The 23,908-nt window shown below is 40.3% G+C and overlaps 1 protein-coding gene across 3 annotated transcripts in view; it reads left to right on the top strand.

Moving 5' to 3' along the window:
- rab11fip4b (RAB11 family interacting protein 4 (class II) b) overlaps positions 1-23,908 on the top strand; it is a 53,770-nt gene that overhangs the window by 13,992 nt on the left and 15,870 nt on the right. Inside the window, exon 1 of one of the 3 annotated variants that reach the window (XM_065958256.1) lies at positions 11,197-11,700. The exons of the other annotated variants lie outside the window; for them this stretch is intronic. The gene's annotated coding sequence lies outside the window, so the exon portion shown is untranslated. Of the gene's footprint in view, positions 1-11,196; positions 11,701-23,908 lie in introns of those variants that run through there. 3 annotated transcript variants of the gene reach the window in all.

Here is a 23,908-nt window from a genome sequence, read left to right as displayed (position 1 = left end):
CTCTCTCTGCGTCTCTGGTTCTGTCTTTCTGTTTCTCCTCTCCTATGATCTCTCTAACAAGCAGCGGCTTTACATACAGCTGGCTCTCACTTATGTCTGTTTGCATACTGGACGTTAACGTATTCCTTCTCAGACTTGTTATTTATTTTTTGCATGAATATTCTTACATGTTTGTTGTTGATCGCGCAATCTAATTTCTCCTTTCACCCTCATCATCTCTGAAGTCAGACTGCACAAATAAGTGATTCTGTTACAACTTGATAAATGATGCTTTTCACCGGCATTTGATTGCCTCAGACGATCCCACTTTGTTGGTGTGTGTGAGCGTGTGTGTGTGTGTTTTTCAGGCATTTTCTTCTAAGTTAATCAAATTTAAGTCATGATATTTAACACCTCCATTAAGGCTCCTTTTATAGCAACATTCATATTGCTGATATGAAAATATTATGGGAGGCTGCATTTCAAGCTGGAGGCAGTGTCGTGTTATGAATTAGCATTTGGACGAGCGCTGCAATGAATGTGTGCAAAGCCGGAGTCGAGAAGATGAGGAAGGTGATTTCATGTTTATTTTTGTTGTTCCCTTAACTAATTCTCCTGCAAGTTTACATGACCTTACTCTGACTTTGAGCAGGCTTTTACTCACTTGTATGTCCCTGTGTGAGTGTGTGTTTGTGTGTGTGCGTGTGTGTGTCTCGTGTTGCTACAGGTCTAGACCGTCTGTCAGTAGATAGAGGTCACCTCCTGCCAGCAACATCTGGGCGGAGTTAATGAGGAATGAGATTTTACACAGACACACAACCACACTTGAAGTTGAATACCTATATTTTTTTCCTTGATTATAAGGAAGCTAATAGATTATATTTAGGGGTTATACTCAGAGAGTCTTGAACTAAAAGTGGTGTATTTCTCTGCTTACTTTTGGTGCAGTGTGCCCTGTGTATGTTCTGTAAGGTATCCTCTCCTGCTGCTAGTTAACGTCTGGGCTTATGCCATGTGTATCTTTGAAAGTACTATTATGTATATTTAGTGACCAAAATGCAAAAGACATTTCTGTTGTCATTGATGCTTTCTCTGTTCTGCCGGGTCTTTGCTGCTGCTCTGCCTCAGACTTTTCCATAACACCATGAGAAGGGCAACAGAAAAAAGCCTGTCCAATTCAAAAGAATCACTTTAGTCGTCTTGTCTGAACCGCATTTTATAGTCAGGATGCAATAGTTAAAACTTAAAACATTCCAAATGTAATTTGTACCTTCAGTTGTGTCATATAGGGCCCCATCATTGATCATCCCCTATCCTTAATAATATATTTATTAGAGTGAATATGAAGAAGAGGGACAAAACATAGCGGTGATATTGAACAAAAATGTTTTCTGTTTTTCCTAACATCAAGTATTTATTTTAAAACTTACTTTAACCATCATGTCAAATCATTAAACTGAATAATTCTTCAACTGTGCCTTGTAACTTTTTGGAAGATGTAGGCACAAATTGACGCTCTGTTGTGGTTAGATTAGGAAAGACAAATGAACATTGTTCTACTCTGCAAGACACTCACAACATATTTTAGTGTTAAATCTGGAGCACAAACTGTGCTAATGTCGATGTTGTGTCCTCATCCATTTCAACTTGTTTGTGTGTGTGTTTGTGTAATCTCTTCCGGCCCTTCCGGATATATATAACACCCCTCTCAACACTTTGCTTTGCCATCACTTTTAGCTGTTATTTCCAAACAACTTCTCTGTCTGACTGAGTGTCTGCCTCTGTCATTGTTCTGTGCGAGACAGAACAGACAACATGTTAACTGGCACAGCTATGATATGCCCTTTATATGAACAACATAGAGTCATAGTACTGAGCACATCACATTATTGTGCATTCAATAGCCATGTCTTCAACATGAATATAAAACGTGCATATGTTTTAAGTTAATACAAAAGGGACATAGCGGTAGTTTCACAACCCAAACTGAAAAGAGAGCTTGTAGTGTTTTATCCTTAGAATGAGTAAAACATGGACATAGTCTAGGAGTAGTCATAATAGTAGTGACATAGTGATGTCACCCATGCTGTGTGTAAAGTCGTTTATAACCATCAACAACTGAGGTCCTTGAGGTCCTTGTGTGTTATATTTGGGGCATTAACACAAAGCGGGTGGTTGTGTTGATGTGTTTGTTCATGATGAGCCGAGTTTCAATTGTTGTCGGTATTATGTTTTCCCTTAATTTGCTGAAACCTTCTTGTACAAGGTAAAGTACAGTCACCATAACAGCACACTGTAAGCAGGCATCTGCCCTGACACTGATGGCCTATTTCCAGTATTTGTCAGATATGGACATATCTCTCCCTGTGTGAGGCATGAATGAAGAGAGCAAGGACAGATCATGTCAGGTCCTGAATGTCTTAAATCTTTAAAAATAAAAATAAAATGTAAAAGTTGCTCTGGTCTCACTTTGGTGTCCAGCAGAGTCTTTTTTTTTCTGTTGATGCTCCTCTGCTGGCCTGCAGAAGGAAGGACATCACTGGGTATTTGCAGTGGGTAGAAAAAAGAGGCCCCTGTGCCATCTGTTTGCCCTGATTATTATTAAATAAAATAATTAACCCTCTCCCTCTTACTTTCTGTCCCTCGCTCCATAATTTGCTGTCATCCGTCCCCGCTGTTATCTCCCTTGACTCCTGCTGGAGGTCTGGGAAAAGCTCTGTTGTCCTGCCTGTCTCTCTTGTTAGCCACAATTAGTGTCCAGACCTCGTCTTCCTCTTCCTAAAGTGGATAATCTGAATTGCTTGCTACAGCACTTCTGCCTCTCTCTCTCTCTCTCTCTCTCTCTCTCTTTCTCTCTCTTTCTCTCTATCTCTCTCTCCCAATCTGAGCCAGCATTTATTCTTAAGTAGCTGAAGGCCGGTGTATATAACACTACCCTCCTTTTAGCATTCCTCTTTCCATTTTCTTACTTTACTTTCTTTCTACTCTGTTGCTCATGGTTTATTTGGGCCTTGCCTGATTTAATCATCGATTTTCTCCACCAGCTCTTTAGATTCTCTCGCTGCCTCACTCTCTTTTGCTTTTTTGTTTCTTTGATCCCCGTTTTTTCTTCTTTGTTTTTCTCACTAGCATTCACCCAATACTTTTCTTTCCACTAGCATCACTTTCCCTTTCTTCCCCTCATCTTTCCTCTCTTTCACTCTCATTTTTTTTTTTTTTTTTTGCTCCCCCTTTCTCTTTCTGTTTGTTTAATTAGGTCGCTGATTGTCCTGTGATGTTAGGACTGAATAGAAACGCTGTCACAGAGACTCAGTGCTGGATGGTTGCCTCCTCCTTCTTCCCCTTTATCTCTCCCTCTGCTTCCCCCTTTCATAAACAACAGAGAAATACACACTCCCACTCACAGTGGGAGTTGTGGCATTGCGTCACACTCGGGGGAGAGTCACAAAACTGACTGTAAATGAGCATAAACCTTTAAGGGATTGCATTGTTTGAAGAAAGTGGAATATTTTCAAGCATAATATTTACATGTTTCTGTAAATGAGCATAGTTATTTGGCACTGCAGATGGAGCATACCAACTCCACGCATGCAAATATTCTAGAGACACAATTGTGCATTGTTCACTCAAAAAGTATGAAACCTCGATAATGCTATCATCTCCCAGTTGAATCCAATGCATGAAGGATGCTTCTATCTCTATTCTGATTTCTCTCCAACAGTGTATGTAGCAAGTTTACGAGCCAATTTCCCACATAAACTCAGGATTACGACGCAGCCATAAAGGAAGTTCACACGTTGCATGAACGGTTTCAACAGGTGTTTCAGCAGGTTTTATTCTCCACAGTGTCACAACAGGGGGCGGACACACAGACACACACTATAACCTCACAGCTGGCTCTAATCCTTTTTCCAGGTAAACGACAACTGTGAGTGAAAAGAAAGGAGACATTTGGTGTGAATGTTTGCCTCATGTGTCAGCACCCAGGTGTCTTTTAACAACAACGCTGCTGCAATGCTTTTTGCGCCCGCCGCATGAGTAGTACTGCAAGATTAAATGCTGCGGTTTAGGTTTATATAACATTTAGTTCATCACATGTTCAGCACCTTCAATAGTTGTATTGTGGATGTTTGATATAGGGGTTCTAAATTGCAAGTCCGAGTATCCATGCTGGTGTTTGAGTACAATGTGTCTCTTGTTGTACTTTGAAAAGTTGTAAAGTTCTATAAAGCTTTAAAAATGGTTTTAAAAGTACAATAACTGTCGAGTGGCCCCACTTGTAAATTCAAATATATAATCAACTGTGTTGTTTCTTTGGCTGTCTTGTGTTTGTTCTTCTCTTTGCAAAGTGCTTTTCATTCCATGACCTTGGTAAATAACCTCTTTCATGGTTCAGTGTTTTAGCCCCCGTCTGTCGGGCTAATTAGCGGCCATTGTCTAGTTGCATTGTTCCAGTGTCATTCACATCCTTAACCACTGTAACCTTTTAATTGAGGAAATAAACACCTCCATTGAAAACCTCATTTCCTACTGAAGCTCTGTCACACTTTTTCTCCTCTGAATTTCAAATATACCGGGGCTTCTGATGTAATGTGTAGAGTTTTGAATGTTGTTGTAATGTCTAAACACAAAACTTTCTTCTTCTCTGTTTACCTTTTGCTCTACCACATTATAGTCTTTTCCTTTATTTTCCCCTCCTGATGCATGTTTGAAATCAGGCTTGTCTTTTTCTTCCTCTTCCTCCCTTTCTCATTGATCCCTCTGTCACTTCCCGTCCTAGTTGTCTGGTAGTGATTTGATGGATGGATGGTCTTCTCGTGTATTGATCATCAGGCTTTGATCTGTTGTCAGTCACTTGTAAGCTCGGCCTGCTCAGCATACTGACACAAGAGACTCTGTGTGTGCAGTCCATGTGTCTTTTTACCCATCTCTTTTTAAGATGGAGGAGACAGATACATGCAATCACATAATAACAAGGCTACATTTCAGACAGAGGGCTTCAAACAAATTTGGCCCCGTTGATCTGTTGAGCCCTCTCTGAAAAACAGAAGAGCCTGATGGTCTGGTTGGTCAGAGATCTTTAGATTTCTGCTGCAAAGCAAACATCACTTTGTTCTTCAATTGACTTTGAAAATATGTGCAACATTTTGCATCATCAGCTCATAGAGTGTTGCTATAGTCAGTGTGTCTGTGTGTGTGTGTGTGTGTGTGTGTGTGTGTGTGTGTGTGTATGTGACTATTTGTATGTGGTGCTTTTTGATGTCCGCCAAAGGACCCTTTTATTTATACAAGTTCATGTCTTCCTCACTTAGTGAAGTTTAAATGTAAGTGTACACGACTACTTTCTGTCATTAATTACAGTTACAATGATTATTGTTGTCCCACCATAGGCACATGTGTTCTCACTATGTGAAAAGAAATCAATACCTCCACGTATTTATGTGTGAGTCTTCCCTGCAGGCATCACTAACCCAGTGGCCTGGTTTCACTCATATTACAGCCATACAGTAACAGATAGATGTGTACGTCCTGCTGAAGGAAGGGTTCACCTTTTACATTCAGTACTGTATTTCAATTCAACATTACAATTCTGTTATATGTATTCATAGTCTATAAGTGGAAAACTATGATATATTATTGTTTTTCTCCTGGGTTGGTCTGTGCAGGGTGTGTGTGTTCATGTGTATTCATTCCAGTGTAGTGAGGTTGTGACACAGGATTAACATTTGCATGAGGCATCCATGTATTTTTTATCTTCTTCCCAGTTGACTTTTGTGTTTTCTGTTCCTGTCTAGTCAAATTCCTCTTCGACATTTTTCAGTCACACACACTCAGACTCATTTATTCATGGTCTCACTTCTTTTTTTTTCTGTCAAAACCAGCAAACTGGTGGAGGAATGATGCTGCAGATTTCAGGCCTCTCGCTCAAACTCTAAATGACCCCATCCTCTTGACGCCTCCACTACCTTCGTTGTCATCATAGTGGATCTCACAATGTAGTGCAGTTAGTTCTTGCATGCTGTCAGATTTCAGGCTGTCTACCAGACCTCAGCTTCAAAAATACTCCTCCAAACCTTAACTCACTATAACGATAGAGGATGAACATGGCATCTAAAAGTGAAGTCTTTGAATGTGTCACCACTCTTCCACTTACAGTATTTGAGCCTGTGAATAATGTCATGGATGGGGTGACTGGAAGTATTTCATGCAGGAGCACCGAAGGCATTAATTAGGCTGTAGAATCAGCTGCAGTGTGCAGCACTGAAAACAAGGGTTACTGGGGCCGAGCCACTCAAGGACAACCGCTGAAGAGTGCTGGCCAAATAGTCCGTAACAAGGTCAAGTTGTGAATGACAACACTGTCAAAACAAAACATTAAGCCTACATGTGGCAGTGCATGAGTGCACGTTCACAGAGCATGCTTAGGAAGTATAAGATCTTCTTTCTCATTAGCAGGCATGCCTGCATATCTACAAAAGTAGCAACAGAGTTATTGGCATTCGCAACACTATGCCTAAATACCAACCCACTGCCCCATGAAGAGCCTCATTTATTTCTTTTGAGCTCCTTCTGCTCACCTCTCTCTCTCTCTCTCTCTTTCTGAGTCTGTAGGGTCTCGCTCTCTCTCCCTCCCTTCATCCATCTCTCCCCCCCCACCCTCTTCCTCTCTATCATTCGTCTTGCTGCATTGCGAACCCCAGCAGCTGGTTGAGAATCCCCACTGAGCTGTTTCAGCTGAACTCTGCAACATGCACATTTGTTACGTTTGCGTCTTTAATGCCACTGTTTGTGTGCAGGATTTTTTTAGAAGGAGTGTTTGGGTTTGTATTAGCCCTGCGTCCATTCATCATTGAAGAGTATTATGTAGATTCTCAACCTCCTCTTGTCCTCCGAAAGAAAGAATTGCAATAACGTCTTGCCCTCTCTGAATAGCATTAACATAAATGTGTTAACACTTGGTGAAAGCACCAAGTGAAAACCCCGGCCCTTGTTCCATAACTATGTGTTGCCGTCTGAATGAGGCAGGTAGACATGAATAGAATTGTAAATGGCTTCTTTGAAAAGAAGGAAAGAGGCCAGCCCTCTAACAAATTGCACATAAACAAATAGCCTCAGGCGATTGGCTGAGCCCGGGCCAACATCCTTGAGAAGTGACGGAGAAGGAGAGTGAGAGGGAGCGAGCAAGAAAGGAGACTACAAGAAGGGCGCATTCCTTTCCACGTAATTGGGTTTTATTTGGCATCCTATCTCTTTTCTCCTCTTAACCTTTATCACCACCTCTCCCTCGTTTCTCATCACTCCATCAGCATGAGAGTACTTACATCAAGCATCAGGACACAAGCAGCAGGCAGAGTGTGAGTCATGAAATTAACACTGAAACACTGAGAATATGGCAACAAGCTGAGGAGAGACAGAAATAGCAACTTAATAAGTTCTCTGACATTTCCTTGTAATTTTAGCAGGATTATGTTTTGACTCATCTGAAGTCAGCTCTTGCCAGAAGCTGCTGAGTCAAGTTACTAAAATGAGACGAGGTGAAACCTGACCCAACACCACACAGCTGACCCTACACGAAAATAGGAGATTTTGTGAGGATTTTAATGTAAAAAAAAAAAAAAAAAGGTAAATGGTGTTTTCACATATGCTAAAAAATTCACCCCGACTTTCAACACACAACCAGTGAGCGACTGGTGTAATCTGTGTGCACGTAATAAAGCAGCTTCATTCTCTTTTCTGCTTCCAAGCATGTTCTTCTCTGCTCTTTATTTGATGTCCAAAAAAAAAGGAGCATTAACGCAAAAGACAAAATGGTCATTAAAGCATCAGGTGTTGCCCATCAGAGACCCCACCCCTGACACCTGTCTGACAGGGAAAACTTTACACTGTAAAGGGCAAGTATGGGTAAGACATTTGGACAATTTCAGGGGCAGGCTTCCCTGAAATGTTGCATAAATGTTCAGACATGCATAATGAAATTAAGTGGATAAAATAAAAAATATAAATTCTAATGGTAAGGTATATTGAGGATTAAAGACGGCACAATAATAATATATTAGGCAAAACATAAGCAGGGCAAAGCTAAAAAAAAACGAAAAACAAATAGAGTTCTTTATTATTTGAAGTAGCTCAGAGATCAGAGGGGATTTGTTATGGTGGCAGTGGAGTGTGTGATTTATATCTGCACACAGTCTGGGATAGGCCCTTCAAACATAAGTAGGACAAAAGCAATGTAGAAGTCAGGGAAGTTCTCAGGTAACATATTAAGGCAGAGCATTATTATAGCAGCTCGTTCACTCAGGGAGAATAATGCAGAAGTGTACCACAGCCAAATATCTGATCAATCATTTCCAGCACGTTGTGGTTAGTTCTGTACGGTGTACACAATGCAAGTGAAAACAAGAACATAAAACAGATTCAGACTCGCACACATCTCCACCAAAACACATGATAAAGAATAAGATGACCTTTCTATCTCATACCTTTATGATTATGCTCCCTCTCTATCATACAAACTGATTATTCCCCCCCAATTCTTATTTAGCTAATGAACAGAAACATATTTATAAGATATATGATAATACCTTGATGTAGCAATAAACTTAATTCACAATAAAACATACAGTAGTTGGATAATTAGCCCGTCCAAGGTGTGATATTTTTCCTGTGACATCTCCCCTTCACTGATGATGAATTTCATTGAGGCCTAATGAGGGGACAAAAAGATCCCACCTCTGTACCGCAATCAGAGGTAGTTAAAAGAAGCGTTACAGGAGTGAGACGGGATGGGTGGAGGCAGCAGAGGAAAACAGTGCTGAGTGTGTGTGTGTGCATGTCTGAGAGTGTGTGTACAGTGTGAGTGCACTGTAGTGGAATCAGTTTGGGGCTCCGTTACAGCGCTGCTGCAGAATTGCAATCTGAAAGTGTGTAGTAAATGTATCATCCTCAAAAACAGGTATTTTGGCGTTTGCTCATGCTGCTACCATAGTTCAGTCTGCCCTGCTGTGCAATCATGCTAATGTGCATGGCATTAACATTGTTTTGCTTATAGGGGATGAACATTGAATTTATTATGAAGTGTAAAGTTCATCAGAGTATATCTGAATAAACTTCAATATGATACACTATTTCTGGATTGCAAAATAGCTTCATGACTATTTAATATTCAAAATAGTCATGGAGCTAAAGTAGTCATGGACTAATGCCAAAAACAATCATAAAAACCGAGGATTCACATTTCTGGAGCTGTAATTAGAAATACTGGATTTTCATTATTGGCATCATTTTGTTTTCCTGTATCTCTGACTCTGATAAGAGAGCCTGGTCTGCCTCTTACTGGAATAGAAGTGTGGAGTAAAGCATGGAGTGGCAGCTGAGAGATGATTGAAATGCACTGCAGACATCAGCGCTGGGATGAGAGTATAAAGAGGAATGATGTTAAATATTGTGGAGAGCCCACTCCAAGAAGCTTTCCCTACTTTTATTTTAAACTTCTGTACGTTCTTTAAGGAATAAAATTATCTGCTTATGCTTAAGGGCAGCAAGAGTTTAAATTCTGCTAAATTAGTTGGACATTTAGGGGAACTGCTTCGCTGACAAAAAGTAGTTTTTAAGAAAAATATGATATTACAATTATTATCATAGTTTTTCTTGTATGTAGCAGTAAAAGGAACTGGCAGCCTTTTTTCTTAGGATTCTTTATGAGATCTCACCTCTGAACTATAGACTCTGCAACAAAATGACCAACATTAAAGTGGAGGGGATTGTAAAAAGGTTATATTAAAGTCTGCTATGTAAGTGTTTTGAGTTGTCTGAAAAAATAGTCCAAAACCAGTGATATTCATTCCTACAACATAGAAACAGGAGATAGTTACACGCACATCACGTAGGTGCAGGGCAGTGCAGAAACATCAGACTGAGGAAGACGATAAACACACATCACAATCACACCCAGAGTTCTTCTTCAGGGCATCATTTTTGAACTTTTGAATTACCTCCTGAAGAATACCTCTGGTAGAAATGTTGTGCATGTGATTAATTCAAACTTTTTGTGGTATTTGAGCAAGTGCCCGGGCCTATTTTTACAACATGAAAAAACAAACAGATTTTCTTGCGTTGAAAGGATTTCTGGAATTCTGCACAGAATCTGTAGAAGTGGGACCAGATGTTGGTATCTGAAGTGTTCTGTATAATTTTTTGTAGTTCTTGTGTATCGTCTACCAGCATTTCACTGGCAATTACTGTATGCAGAAAAAAAAAATGTGGCAAGTAAAAGTGCCAGAACGTAATCCCGAATGCTTTTGGCAGTCATCTCACTATGATTTAATCTTTAATCAGATATCTGCATTCAACTGCAGCTGACGGTCCGGTCTCAGAAGTTGTTTCTCAAATTGTTACTTTTTATTATCGTAGTCAGACTGTCAACATAGTAACCCAAGGAAAAGAAATACCTGGCAGAAAGTTTTCTTTCCTGGGGCGTCTAGTGGTTAGTGTGCACGCCCCAAGTGCTGAGGCCATGGTCCTCCACTCTCCTCTCTCTGAAATAAAAGGTATCAAAAGCCCAAAATTAAACCTTTAAAAAATATATTAATCCATTTTTTTATTTTCGCCTGAAGCCCAAAAAAGTTGATTTTTTTTTTCTGGGGGGTTATATCCCCGTCTGACGATTTCTGATTTGTTCAGAAGTGGTTTTCTATTGGTTGACTTATTAGTTAAGTGAGTTTTTGCTTCAGCTTGATTGCTTTTTTCAGTTTTGAAATAACTCATGCAGATAAGAGTGACTTTCTGAACTAATTTGACAGTGAAATGCACAACAACATCACCTCTCCCCTTCTCTCTAATGCTTCCTCCCCTCTTTGCTCCCCTCCATTGTGTACGTTTTTTTTTCTTTCTGACCCGTCTTGATAAATCTGCTGCATCACAGAAGACAAACTGTTTGGGTTAAAGTGACAACAATCCCCTCCATCCCCCCTCTCCCCGTCTCCTCAGCCCACACAGGCTCTGCCCTCTCCTACAGCAGGGACACAACACAGAGGCAGGCAGGACTTCATATGCAAATATAGCCTGAGTGGGCGGCAGTCGAGAGCAGAGTGTGCAGCAATGTGAGGACTCTCACAAGCCACGCCCACAGAAGCTAGTCGCTAAGCAACCATCCGCAAAGGGGAAGGAGGAAAGAGGGGAAGGAGGGGCCATGAATTCAACAACTGTTGCCTGATCTGAGCTCTCACTGTGTGAATGCAAGTCAGCCGGCGAACCAGTGAGGGAGAGAGGGAAAGAGTGTGAGAGAGTAAGGTCCAGAGTCTGTGCTTGTGTGTATTTGTGAGTGTGTGTGTGTGTGTGTAACGGAGAGAGAGAAAGAGAGAGAGAGAGAGAGAGAGAGAGAGAGAGAGAGAGAGGCAGACAGGCTCTTGCAGAAGCCAGGCAGCCAGTGCTGTGTTTTAAAGTGAACGATACATCCTGCTCCGCTCCTCTGCCTCTCTTTGGATTATACCACTAACAGGGACTCACCCTTTGGACTATCCCGGCGCTTCCTCCTCCTCCTAACCTCGCCTTTGAAGGGAACACCTGTGTTGTGTGTGTGTGTGTGTGTTTCTGTGTGTAAGCAAAGGTAGCGGACTTAGCCCTGGTGAACAGGGCGAGTGGATGACTTCAGTGGTTTAGGGTTTGGCGTTCTGATCGAGGAGGACTGCTGACCATGGACTCCCCTCCTCACTAGTAAACGGGGTAAGCAAAGCATCCAGACTGCACCCAACCGGCTGAAAACGGGGTGTGAAAAAGATTATTTTTGACAGAATGAGAACAATACACAGACACGACTCCACAGGAGACGTGAGCGGTTTACTGAGACAAAAAGGGAAAAAAGCAGAGATAGTTTTGAGTTTAAGGGGGGAGACTGGTGGGTAAAGAAGAGCTTGTGCAGAGCCCATTGTCCCCCACTTTGTGTTTGAATGTGTGTGTGTGTGTGTGTGTATATGTGTGTTGCATGCAGTTGACCCTGCCTCACAGCTTCCTCGTCTGCGTGTCTGTCTTGCTCAGCTGTTGGCTTCTGTGTCATCACACTGCACCGTCCTGTCACTTCTGCTATCCTGTATCCCTTCTTACTATTTTGTCTCCCTGAATCAGTCGCTGCTGGCTCTGTTTTGGTTCAACATCTCTTGAGTGTAATGGGATTAATTGGAGGGCAGGGTAGCTGTAGAGATGTTGTGATTAAAAGTGTGCAGTATACTGTCAATGTGAGAACAACAGGTGAATTGTATTTTACTTTAATGAAGGACAGTGCAGGCTGTAATTCCAGTTTTCAATGTGTGTTTTACATCTTTATTATTATTATTATTCAGTTGAATTGAAAAGATTGAAAGACCAAAAGCTTCACACTTTAAGTGCTATTCTAGTTATTCAAGTATGTAGCATGTTTCTTTATAACCAAAAAGTCCCATTGTGTATTGAACCACAATATTGGATATCATAAATTAGAGGTGTAATGCTGAAGTTATTTATACATTTGGCTTGAAGAAGAACTCCTAAAGAAAGGCTTTAGATGTTTTAAATTGCTATAAACTCAAAACTGTCATCATAAGATCAAATACAAATTGAAAAAAACATAAAAATGTTTAATGCAAGTTGATCTTGACAACACAACTGATACTGACTTTGGGTACTATTTATATTCATTCATTACTCCAAGAATAGAAACACAGAAGGCGAGTTTTTGTTTGTCTAGTGCGGTTCTCAATAGCTACATGTGACGTCAGACTCTGCCGAGGTTTTGAATGCTGCTGGTCTGTGACTGGACATTACGTAATGAGATTTACTCTTCTTCCGCCAAAAGGAAATTCTCTAATGATTGTCCCAGAGCCCAAAAACAGTCCCGTAGGACTTTTGTTATCCACTCAAATTATTTGCTTATTTTGTATATTGTTAAATACATTTGCTTTTTCCATTCGTTTAATTTAGTACCTAAACAAGCCTTACTCTGAGCCCAGTGTCTTAGTCCGTGCACAGTATGTACACCATGGACTAGAATAACTAGATTAGCATGCAGTGCTGAGCTGTACTGGATGAATGGAGGCTAATCCGTACCAGGTAAAACAGTCACTCCTCACTGTGATTTCTTTTGTGCTTTCTAATACATTGAAACTGAGTGAGAAGAAAGAATAATCTGCAGACCAAACTTTAAACCAAAACATTCACACCTTCAAATGCGCTGTGGCATTAAAGCCAAATATTGTCCTTTATAGAAGCTCTATTTTTTTTTTTTTTACATTTAGAAGATTATGTAAGCTTTTTCTAACATAGAAAACAACAATAATATGACAACATTGGCGAGCAACAGCTGACAAGAGGCAGCGAGTGGCCTGACCACCTGCTGAGGGTCTGCAACTGAAATACCCTCATTCAACGGACAAGAGCAACGAAGCTGTCAAAAAGTCGCTAAAGAGAAGACAATGCACTTTGTTTAACAAAGACAGCGAGACGCTTTCTTTTCTTTTTCACTGGTCATGAGCTTGATGGCTTCAGAGTGGACGTTCTACACGTAGACAGAACACACTTTGGCTCAGACACGACAGACTTACACAATGAGTGAGACAGAGAGTTGTTAAGCGTTTTGTGCTGGTACGTGTGAGTCATGGTGTTGTTGTGCTTTTCCATTAGGATGAGTCCAACTTCTCTTCATGCCATGATTAAACTAGTGGTGATTAATCATGGGAAACCTGAAGGAGCTACACGTTGTGTCAGTGGACTGTAGACCTCAAATTTGATAATCGATAAAATATTTAAGTCAAGTAAAAAAGCCATTTTTTTTAGGTTCAAGCCTTCTTTTTCCCTTTGGTATTAATAATTTAAGTTTTAAAAAATAACAGGCAAATGAACATATTACTCAAGAACGCTGGATTAAAACTGGGTAAATTCAGTTTGCCATTTTCTGCCAAATATTTTCAGTATTATCTGAGTATTTTTACATCAAAATAATTGTATTTTGGGGCGCGCTGGTGGCGCAATGGTTAGGGCGCGCGTCCCATGTGAGACCCTCATCTCGAGCAGTAGGCCCGGGTTCACTTCCACCCATGGCCCCTTTCCCTTTCCCCGCTCTCTCTCCTTGGTTTTTGACTCTATCCACTGTCCTATCTCTGCATTAAAGGACTTGCACTTAGGGGTGTATACTAGTTTTTGGACTAATTAAAAAGCTTTGTCGAAGCTAACAATCCAATAAAATGAATCCCAACATTATGTCCCGCCTTTTATCGTGTGATTGGTTCTAACCTGTTTGAGGTGGAAATAGGTCACAACGCATCAGTTCAGTACTCTCAAAGTTGTGTTTCACAGGGACTTATAGTGTCAGAGGGGAAATGTGTCGTTTGCCGTTTAAATCAATACTCAAAATCATTGACTATAGGCCTCGAGGTTGAACCTTTAGTGTAAGTCATGATGCCGTACATTAAGCGATATGTGGCCAACAATTATTCCACTTTGTGACATTATCCCGCTGTCTTCTGTTTCTCCTTTTATCCTCCTGTCAACTTCGACTTCTGTCAATTTAAGTATATTCACTCTACCCTCAAGCATTCAAGTCTCAAGCACCACCATGAGGACTCATGAAGTGAGGATGCAATGAGTTAAAGTGTGAGGGAAATCTGATCGTAGAGCCATACTTGTTTATAATTTAAATATTGAGATTTTGCCCCAACAATATCATAAATGCATCACACAAGTCAGAATAACCATAACTGTATCGATATTTTATCCCACTTCTAGTGCAGCCCCAGTGAGCTGCATCACACGGTCTGTTTTGGGTTAGAACAAAGAACACTTTTGACTGCAGGAGACAGACCGAGGTCGAAAGTGCTCTATCTTTGTTCTACCGCAATGCACTCCTGCAGGTTGTTTCTACTTCCTTGTTTTGAAGTAAAGCCGCAGCATGCTTTTGTTCAAACATTTTGGCAGAGACTTGAGAAAACAGAACAGGTTGTTGACACCTTGAGTGCAAATAAACTATCAACCCAAACACCTGTTGCATCTGTGTGACAGTTCCTTCAGTGCATTACATTATAATATTTATTTTTATCTTTTTTTTTTGATGGATAGATTTTGGATTTTTTCTTAATTTGACGGGTGAATAAAGGACACCACGCTGCAGATATGCCAATAATATGGCCTTATAAGTTACTTCCTTGTTTGTCCCTTTGTCCTGATGAGTTTGACATCTTTTGTGAATCACTTTGAATTGTCCTGCTGCTGTATAAACTTGACTTTAATTTTTTTAAAGATATATGACATGTAGTCCTACATGGGGCTAGATAAAATAGAACAGCTATTTGGTTCAACACTCACTTGGTGTCTCTGCTACATCCACACATTGACACAGTGACACACATACTGTCTTCTGAAGAGCATTGTCTGAACGTCGTGCACCAGCAGCTGTCAGCAGGAGACAATGATTGCTTTGGGTGCAGCTCTGTGATCAACAACTAATGGAGCTAAATTGTCTTGCCATGTTCTCAAGATTTCTGTTGTTTTTAAAGACGCTTTTCACTGTTTAAATTTAGACACACGGGAACACAAACTATGCAGAAGAACACAGTAATGACTTGTAATCAAGGGATGTATTTCAAGTTGTCCTTGTTTAACAGGCCAACAGTTTATACACACCCACCCACACAAACACACACGCACATGCGATGTAGCTGGAAACACTTCTGACATTTCTTATCCACTAACCTTAACTGTCACCACAACCTCGTTTTAACCCTTTACTTCACTCTTAATCCTAATCTGGGGGTTAATCTCCCTCAATCCACATTTTTACCTCTTAAAACCCCCCCAATGAAGTCAGGTTGAGCCACAGTTGCCTCCGTGCCTCTCAATGACGTTTTCTCCTCCTGCAGAAGATACAGACTAACAGCTGAAAACACCAGCACACACATAAATACACACACACACACACCCAGAGGCCTCTTGGGGTTTCCTGTGTGTATGTAAAATGGGTTCATTTAGAAACCCTCACACAGTCTCCAGTGTGCTGATCCAGTCCCTCCCTACATTGTCCTTTGTGCCACGGCATTCCTGGTAATCCAATCAGCTACCTGGTTCCCTAGAGACTCAGGTGGAAACGAATATATGTGTATGTGTGATTGTTTGTGAAGCTGTGTGCAGACTGTTTATCCGTCATGTTTTTAAAGAAGTGTAGTTGTGTGTGTCAAGCCGCTCTATAAAAGGTCTGTTGTTGATTCTTCGCTTTGACTTAAAGATAAATGAGCGGGAAGGAAGAGAGGCTTTATTTAAACGCTCTCACACCGGGGAGTCTCAGGTGTTTATCAAGCGTGTGTGTGTGTGTGTGTGTGTGTGTGTCTCATTTGCTGAAGAGTGTTAGTTTCTCACTGTGTTGACTTAACAAAATGTTCAGAGTTATGAGTCATCATTACTTCCCTTCTGTGTAATGTGTGAGCGTGTGAATGCGTAGGACGAATATTGCTTACTGTTAGGGTTGGATAACGCTGACGCTCATTGCAGAAACATGCACGTACTCAAAATAAAGGAGTGTTTATGTTCACCTGTCAGGGTATCTACAGAACATGTGGTTAATTGAACCACTTCTCAGCAGGTGACGACTGTATAAAACATGTTTGTTTGCACTGAAGGGTGCAACACGCTGTGATTGTCATGAGAAATTACTCCGATTATTTGTTTTCTTAGTTAGCTGCTGATTTGAAAGTATACAAATATTTTATTTAATGACTTATATGATGGAATAAAGCAGCAGTTTTATTCTTATGAAAAGCCACTAGTTACATTTTTTTTGTGCTTTTTCTTATTATGAATGACTCGGTTGATTGAAAAATCTAATAATTTGACGTATCCTTCCTGATTTTTTTTTTTGTGTGTCTGACTTCAGAAACCTCTTTAAACCTCTTATGCCCTCCTGACTCAGAGCTTCTTTTTCTACCATAGGTGGGATCTGAGGTTGAGAATGACAAAAGCACCCACTGATAACAGTCAAAATACTGAATATCAAAGCAGAGGCATCAAACAAGTCACTTTATAGGTAGATATTTCTGTGGTGGCAGCACTTGAGGAGCTCAGGGCTTAGAATATTGAGGAGTAAGAGAGGATGAAATGAACAAAGAGAGAGAGAGAGAGAGAGAGAGAGAGAGAGTGAGATGTAAAGCCTCTGCAGAGAAACGCCTTGTTTCTCTGAGCTCAGTCTGACAAACACTGCTGTTCTTTCTCTGCTGCATTTCTCTCTCTCTCCTATCTCCCTTCTCTTCTCTTCCCCCCCCCTTTCCCCTGATCCATCTTCTATTTATTCCCCCCCTTTCACTTTCTCTTTCCTTTTCATCCTCCAGTCCCTTTCCTGCTGACTCACACTAAATCAAAGCTTCATCAGTGGGGATCGATCCAGTCGATGTCTGTTCATGTCTTCTGCTCAGCTCAACCCTGCCCACACGGATGTAGCTCTCCATCTTTTGTTTTGTCATCTCAGTCTTTTGCACAACACTTGTTTTGCATTATTGTACACAGCAACGCCATGTTTACTTGATAAATAACAAGTACACAACAGGAACAACACCTGTGCTTTATAATCCTTTAATCTAGTTTTTCTTAAATGACATGCAACAAAAACGCTCCTTAATTATTCCTATAGATAGTGAACCAAAAACATTTAAAGTCTATAGTTACACTTCTATAACTCTTATCAGAGGAAGGCTCAAATTTCAAATGCGAAAAAAATCAAATGCAGATCATGAATTAGAATAGGTTCTTCTTTTGACTGTCTTTTTCACTGATTTATATGGAATTATCTTCTGTTTCATTTGTTTCATAACTGTGCTGTTTCATGCAAAATCCTGCAAAAGTCAAAAACAAGTTTCTGCAAGTTTCTGATTAACAAATGAAACTACATCAGAAAACATGGAAATCTCCCTCTACTGGCTTATTTCTCTACGTCTCTTTACACTTGGAAGAAAGGGCCCTGAAATGCACCGTCATGCACATAATTCTGCGCTGTGCCAGAAGGGCAGATTAATGATTTGTTCAGCACTAAAATGGTATTGACCAGCACTCAGCGTGGACAAAAAAGAGTGCGAGGAGAGCTGGATCGAGAGTCCATCTTTTTAATGACTGCTGCAACAATACTGTTGTAATTCAACCCGAGATTGGGCCTTTGGTGAGTTTTAAATTGAACACTAACATCAAATTAATTGGCCTTTCAGGAAGTGATTAGTTCATGTCACTCCGCCTGTAACACACTGTTTTCTGCATGCCGTGCACTTTTATTTTACAGGCGCTGTTTGTTAGCTTCTGAAAACAGGAGTAAAATGCTTTTTACAGCCATTTAGTTTGAACTCATTTAGCTTGTTCTTTTCAAAACTGCATGTTTACACTTTTATAAGTTACAGCACAAAAGTTACTTTAGATTACAAGACAACATGCAACGAGGCACGGACCCTTTGCCGAGGAAGGCTGTCCTTAATGTAACGTTTGGGGGCAGTAGCTCAGTCTGTAGGGACTTTGGTTGGCAACCTTAGGGTCGCCGGTTCAAGTCGCTGTGCGCACCATAATGGGAATTTGTCTGGTGGCAGGAAAGGTGCCAGGTCACTTCCCGAGTACTCTGGTCTATGTCTCTGGTCTACTTAAAGCCTTAAGGTTTTCTTGTTAGTGTTTTCCATATAATTTCTCATAAATACCATTTTAAAAAGTCAATCACTTTTTAGTAACTCGACTGTCTGTGTCGGTATTGGGATCTGTTGACACTTTATTACAGGTGAGAAGTGAATATAAAAAGTGAGAATTGGAAACATTTGAGAGAGGGAGAGATACACTTTCAGTGCTTCTCTCAGTGCACTTTTGTCTCCCACTCACCTCTTCTGTTCTAAATCTTCCTCTTACCTAACACAGACTTTATATTTTGTAACATATTTTGTATTTTTTTTTTTTGGCAACCCTGGCAACTGTAGCCTGAAACTGAAACAACACAAGTAACATAATTTTAACACCATAACCTTGCATGGTGTTGCTTAAGATACTGCAGCTAGACAAATGCATTGCTCAAAGTTTTGAGTTTCCGGCCTGTGTCAACATGTTGTCATAACTCATATATTATTAAAGCTTCAATCAATGCACAGCTGGTGCCAAGCTGATTTGAAAGTTCATCAGGAGGTTAAACCATGTTACTGTAACTTCCAGTGGATTTCCAAGTCGTAGCACAGATATAAAACAGTGCTTGTTTAAAGTGCATTTCTGCTGTTTCTTTATTTCTCTCCTCTTGACAAGTGACCCTCCTGTTTAGTTTCAGTCCTTCTAACTCTTTTCTTCTCATTTTAAGCTGCAGAGCATGTCATTAGTATCATTTGCCAATGGAGCCTGGCTTTGTTAGAGCCTTTCTATGCTGACACATAAAACTAGTTTTGCTGCTCAACCTTTTATTTACCTAGTATATCTTGGCTGACCAGTTTTTTTCCCAGATTTCGTTTACGCAGACATGACATGTAATAAATGGCATGAACCAGACCTGTCACAGTGGAGTTATTCAGCTCAGCTTTAAACACAGCACCTGGACAGGGACTGGCTGATGCGGGGAAGGGGACAAAGCGGGCATTGACACATATGGCTGCTAGTTTGTGTTAACACAGATATGGTCGCACACATCACATTCATATTGTATTCCTCAAAAAAAAAAAAACCTCATTACAAGACTCAAACACACAGCAAATGTCTTTTTCTGTCAACCTGAATTTCTCCTCTCTCAATCTCGTTCTTCCCTGATTTAAGTCTCACCTGGGAGGTTGGGAGGAAACACGAGAAAGAACTGATAGAAGGTCTGTATTATAACTAGGTCAGACCCTGCAGCTACAGACTCGGAGAGGGATCAGGAATCCTCCTCCTGTTTTAATATAGAAGTGCAATATGAAAAGAAATGATGTTCGACAGGACGCATGCTGTGCTGAGAAAAGATATGAAGATGTATAGTTTTTACATTACTATTCTGCACATGTCTAGTAGTGGTCTTCTAGCTCATCTGAATCCATGGAGAATATCAATGACCAAAGAGGAATAGAGTATTCTCTTTTAATTCATACGTTTCTTTCATGAATTTGTACTGAAATCAAGGTTCATATTATTATATTTTTGTAAATTGAAAAAGTTTGGTTCATGACGCAATGACGATAGATTCATTGTTGATGTGAAAGTTGTTTATATGTGAAAATACCATCATGTAAAACAAATATACTACGACTAAACGCAGAAAGGCTCAGACACTCACAAGTCAGTTTGTGTTACAAAATCTCTGAGTAGACTTTTTCCATGCATACATTAGTTATGCTATACCAAGAATCCTTCATAGGCCAAAGGATGATGTGAAGATGTGTCGGGCTTCAGGCGGTTAAAAGCTCAGTTAAAAGCTCAGCAGAATTTAGCGTCCTCTCCTTCAAGCCAGCGGCAGGTTGGACGCTGTTTGGCAGGATCTCTGTGTTTGTGCTCTGGGGAATCAAGCAACTCAAAACACACTGCAGGCTCATGTTTTGGCAGTTGCAGACCCCAGGCTGTTCTGGAGCAGGAAACTACACACACACACACACACACACACACACACACACACACACACACACACACACACACACACACACACACACACACACACACACAGATAGGCGTGCAATGAAAACAGAGAAACACAAACACTCTCGTCAGAACACCTGAGACTATTGGCAGACTGCAAAGCTCTTCTATCTCAAAAATGCACACACTGTAAGATATAAGTGTTGATCAGCGTCTTTGCCTGAAATTACAGATGTCAGAAAAGCTTTCATCGGGGTGAGACCTGGCCGATCTCTTTTCAACAAACAGGAATGTGTTGCACGAGAAGTCTATCTGACCTTTTTACAGCTCATATTGAAGGCCTTTATTCTGTACTTATTCATTGGCTAACTAAATAAGTTAACTTCTCTCTTCATGGGAAGGAGCACAACAGGTGTCATACGTCCAGCAGTGTTTGCTTGTTCAGTTTCTTGAATTGTTTTGGTGCCGTACAGAGGGGGGTCTGCCCCTGCTTTCCTACCTCACACTGATTCGTTTTGTGCTTCAGGGAAATAAGGGGACGGGTCTGAGGAATGCTAAAGAGACCTTTATCCTTCCTATTATTCAGCGTGACTCAGCGCCAGCCCCCATGTTGGCTCTTTGTTACAGAACAGAGCCTCGGGTTGAGTTGAATAGGTTCTTTTTAATTTAGTTTTAATAAAGGCACGCATAGTTTTTGTTGTTTTTAGGTTTTAAGTGAGGGATGTAAACAGTTCAGAATGCTTTGTTTGGATGTGAGCAGTAAGCTGTAAACAGAACCTCTTTAGCTGTCATGTATTTTTTTTTTTAAATCTTCACACTTTTTTTTTTTATCTTCATCCTTTTTTTAACACATCCCCTTTTTTCATATGAAGATATTCGTCTCTATAGGCGGTTATGCTTCATTTTTCTGTTCATCCATTCATGAGCTTTCACATAAGAAACTTCCATCCAACTTTGCATTTTCTCTCATGACTTTCCATTCACTATGATGCTTAGAAACACTATTGAAAAAACACATTTTAAACTCTATTTCAACTATTCAATCCCACCCAGACTCTTTCTGTCTGTCTTCATAAATAGATGAGGATAATCAAATGAATTTAACAGAGGAATGAAGCAATTTGTTTTAGACTTAGACTTAGACTTAGACTTTCTTTATTGTCATTCAAACTTGTACTTTACAGTGCAGATAAGAACGAAATTTTGTTGCATTTGGCTCGTTGTAGTGCAGGATAAAAAACGATTTTCTGTCAAACATTGATGTATACCCCACTTACTTCCAGCTAATCTAGATAGAGATTTGATTTTATTTCACATTGATGCAGACAGTAGCTTTTTATGATGCGCATTATCCCCGTTTTGATCATATTCAGGACATTGCATTTACATACACACAGAGAAACCTGGTGATTCATTTCCTTGTTTACATGCTAAATATAAGTATCTCGGGTTTTGATTTCTGTATTTAGTTTGTGCAGGCGCCTGTGATGTTTGTTTTTTACAACACAAACCGCAGCAATGTGGCTACTGCCAACATTGTGTTCCAGATAAGGCGAATCCACCTGATTTCCAACAATGGGAAAGACAAAACTCAGTTTCCTCGTAGTTCCTTTGTAAGAGGCTTTTGTTGTTGCCACCGCCGTGTCTGTTTAAATGATATGTCACTTTGGCTGAGGCCTGCGCAGTTAGTCGGAAGCTGTCAGAAGCCAGAGTAGGACGTATGCAGGGCTACAGGATTCAGAGTTCTCCAGGTAGCAAAATCGGTTTTCTCATAATTGGGAATCGGGCTTATCCTGGTTTCTAAAGTCAGCATATGATTTTAACATTTACAGCCAAGATCTTTACATCACTGGAGCTTTGAGGTAGAAAGGTCAGGATGTATGGTCTATGTGTGTTGTGGAGAGAGAAGAGAGCTGCCTGAATCTCAGGCTGAGCTCTTTGATTGGTCTGTAATTTTGTTTAATACTGACCTGACTGTCCTCAGTCTACTCCATTATCTCTCAGCCTCTCTTACATCTTTCTTTACAGCGCTCTCTCTCTCTCTCTTGTCTAATCTCACCTCACACTGTACTTATACTTATCCCTTTCCTTTCCTTCTGGCTTTGTTCCATGTGCCATCTTAGTCTTCTCCTCATTTGTTAGAAGCTCTGTTCTTGTCTTTTATTCCCCACCTCCACCCTTGCCCGTTTCACTCCCTCTCCACCTTTGTGTTAGTCACCCTGCTCTCTCCCCCTCCCAGATTACCTCTTCACCTGCCCTCCTCCTTCAGCCGCTCAGTCATGCTGAGATAAGTCCTTGTTCTCTGTTGCATTAGACTGGATTTGAGCCGTTAAAGAATTAAATTAGACGTAGCCCTGTGACCTCGACCCTTTGCTCTTTCCCACCCACTACAGCCCCCCAGACCTCCTCTGTCAACTTAAGACCATTCCCACAGTGAAGGAATTTACTAAGTGGATAAATCGGTCATGAACAAGAATCCATTCGACACTGACAAATGACAATACTTGCAATTATTTTTATTTGTGCATTGATCTCATTAAACTGAAAAAAAAGGTTTTTGTTCCAATGAGGATTGTCACGATACCAGAACTTTAAACTTTGACACGATACCAGTATATAACAAACAATGTTGATGCCAATTTTAATAGAAACAAAAATACAAGTCATGGGCACCCAATACTGGGAGATTTCTTGTTTTTTTTTAAATCCCAAAAACTGGAAGCCATCTCCTGCCCACTGGCCAATTTGCAAAATTACTGAAACGGTGCAGAAACGTTGAAAAATGTGTTTGTTGTTGAGTTGCAGTATGAATGCTCCTGTTATGAAATAGACCTGCGAAATACAGTATTTTCCTCTTCTTTTTTTTTTAAATAGCAACCCATAGACATAGACATAACTTCAGCATCTTTATGATACAAAGCCAAAAGGAACTTGAGAAACGTCAGTAACTGCAGGCCTTTGAATCTAAGTGAAGTCTCTTTTTTATTCAAGCTTTAGTCATTTTTGATACTATTGATGATTAAAATAAAATATATTATATCTGTTCAAATCAGGAGGTATTGAAAAGTTTCAAAGTATTGACAATTCGGACAACCTTAGTTCTAATGCAGACTTCCGTTATGTAAAGATGAAGAAATGTACTCACATTTTTCTGTTTTGTAGGGATATCAAATTTACTCCACACCTCAAAGCTGTGTCAAATGTTGATCCTTTTCAGCCTTATTTGGTTAACATCGTGTTAATGTGCAGGTTCATGACAACATTTTCATGAGAAGTGAGGCTAATCAGAAAAAGAAATACTTAAAAAGGGTAAAGTAAAAAAAAAAAGAAAGAGTTAAACCACTAAAAAATATTTTGAAATAATTTTCAGAAATCA

This window comes from Labrus bergylta, chromosome 1 (genome assembly GCF_963930695.1).
Source record: "Labrus bergylta chromosome 1, fLabBer1.1, whole genome shotgun sequence".
Taxonomy (NCBI): Eukaryota; Metazoa; Chordata; class Actinopteri; order Labriformes; family Labridae; genus Labrus; species Labrus bergylta.
Note: the sequence above shows the minus strand (reverse complement) of the source record. Positions and strands in the feature narration are given on the sequence as shown.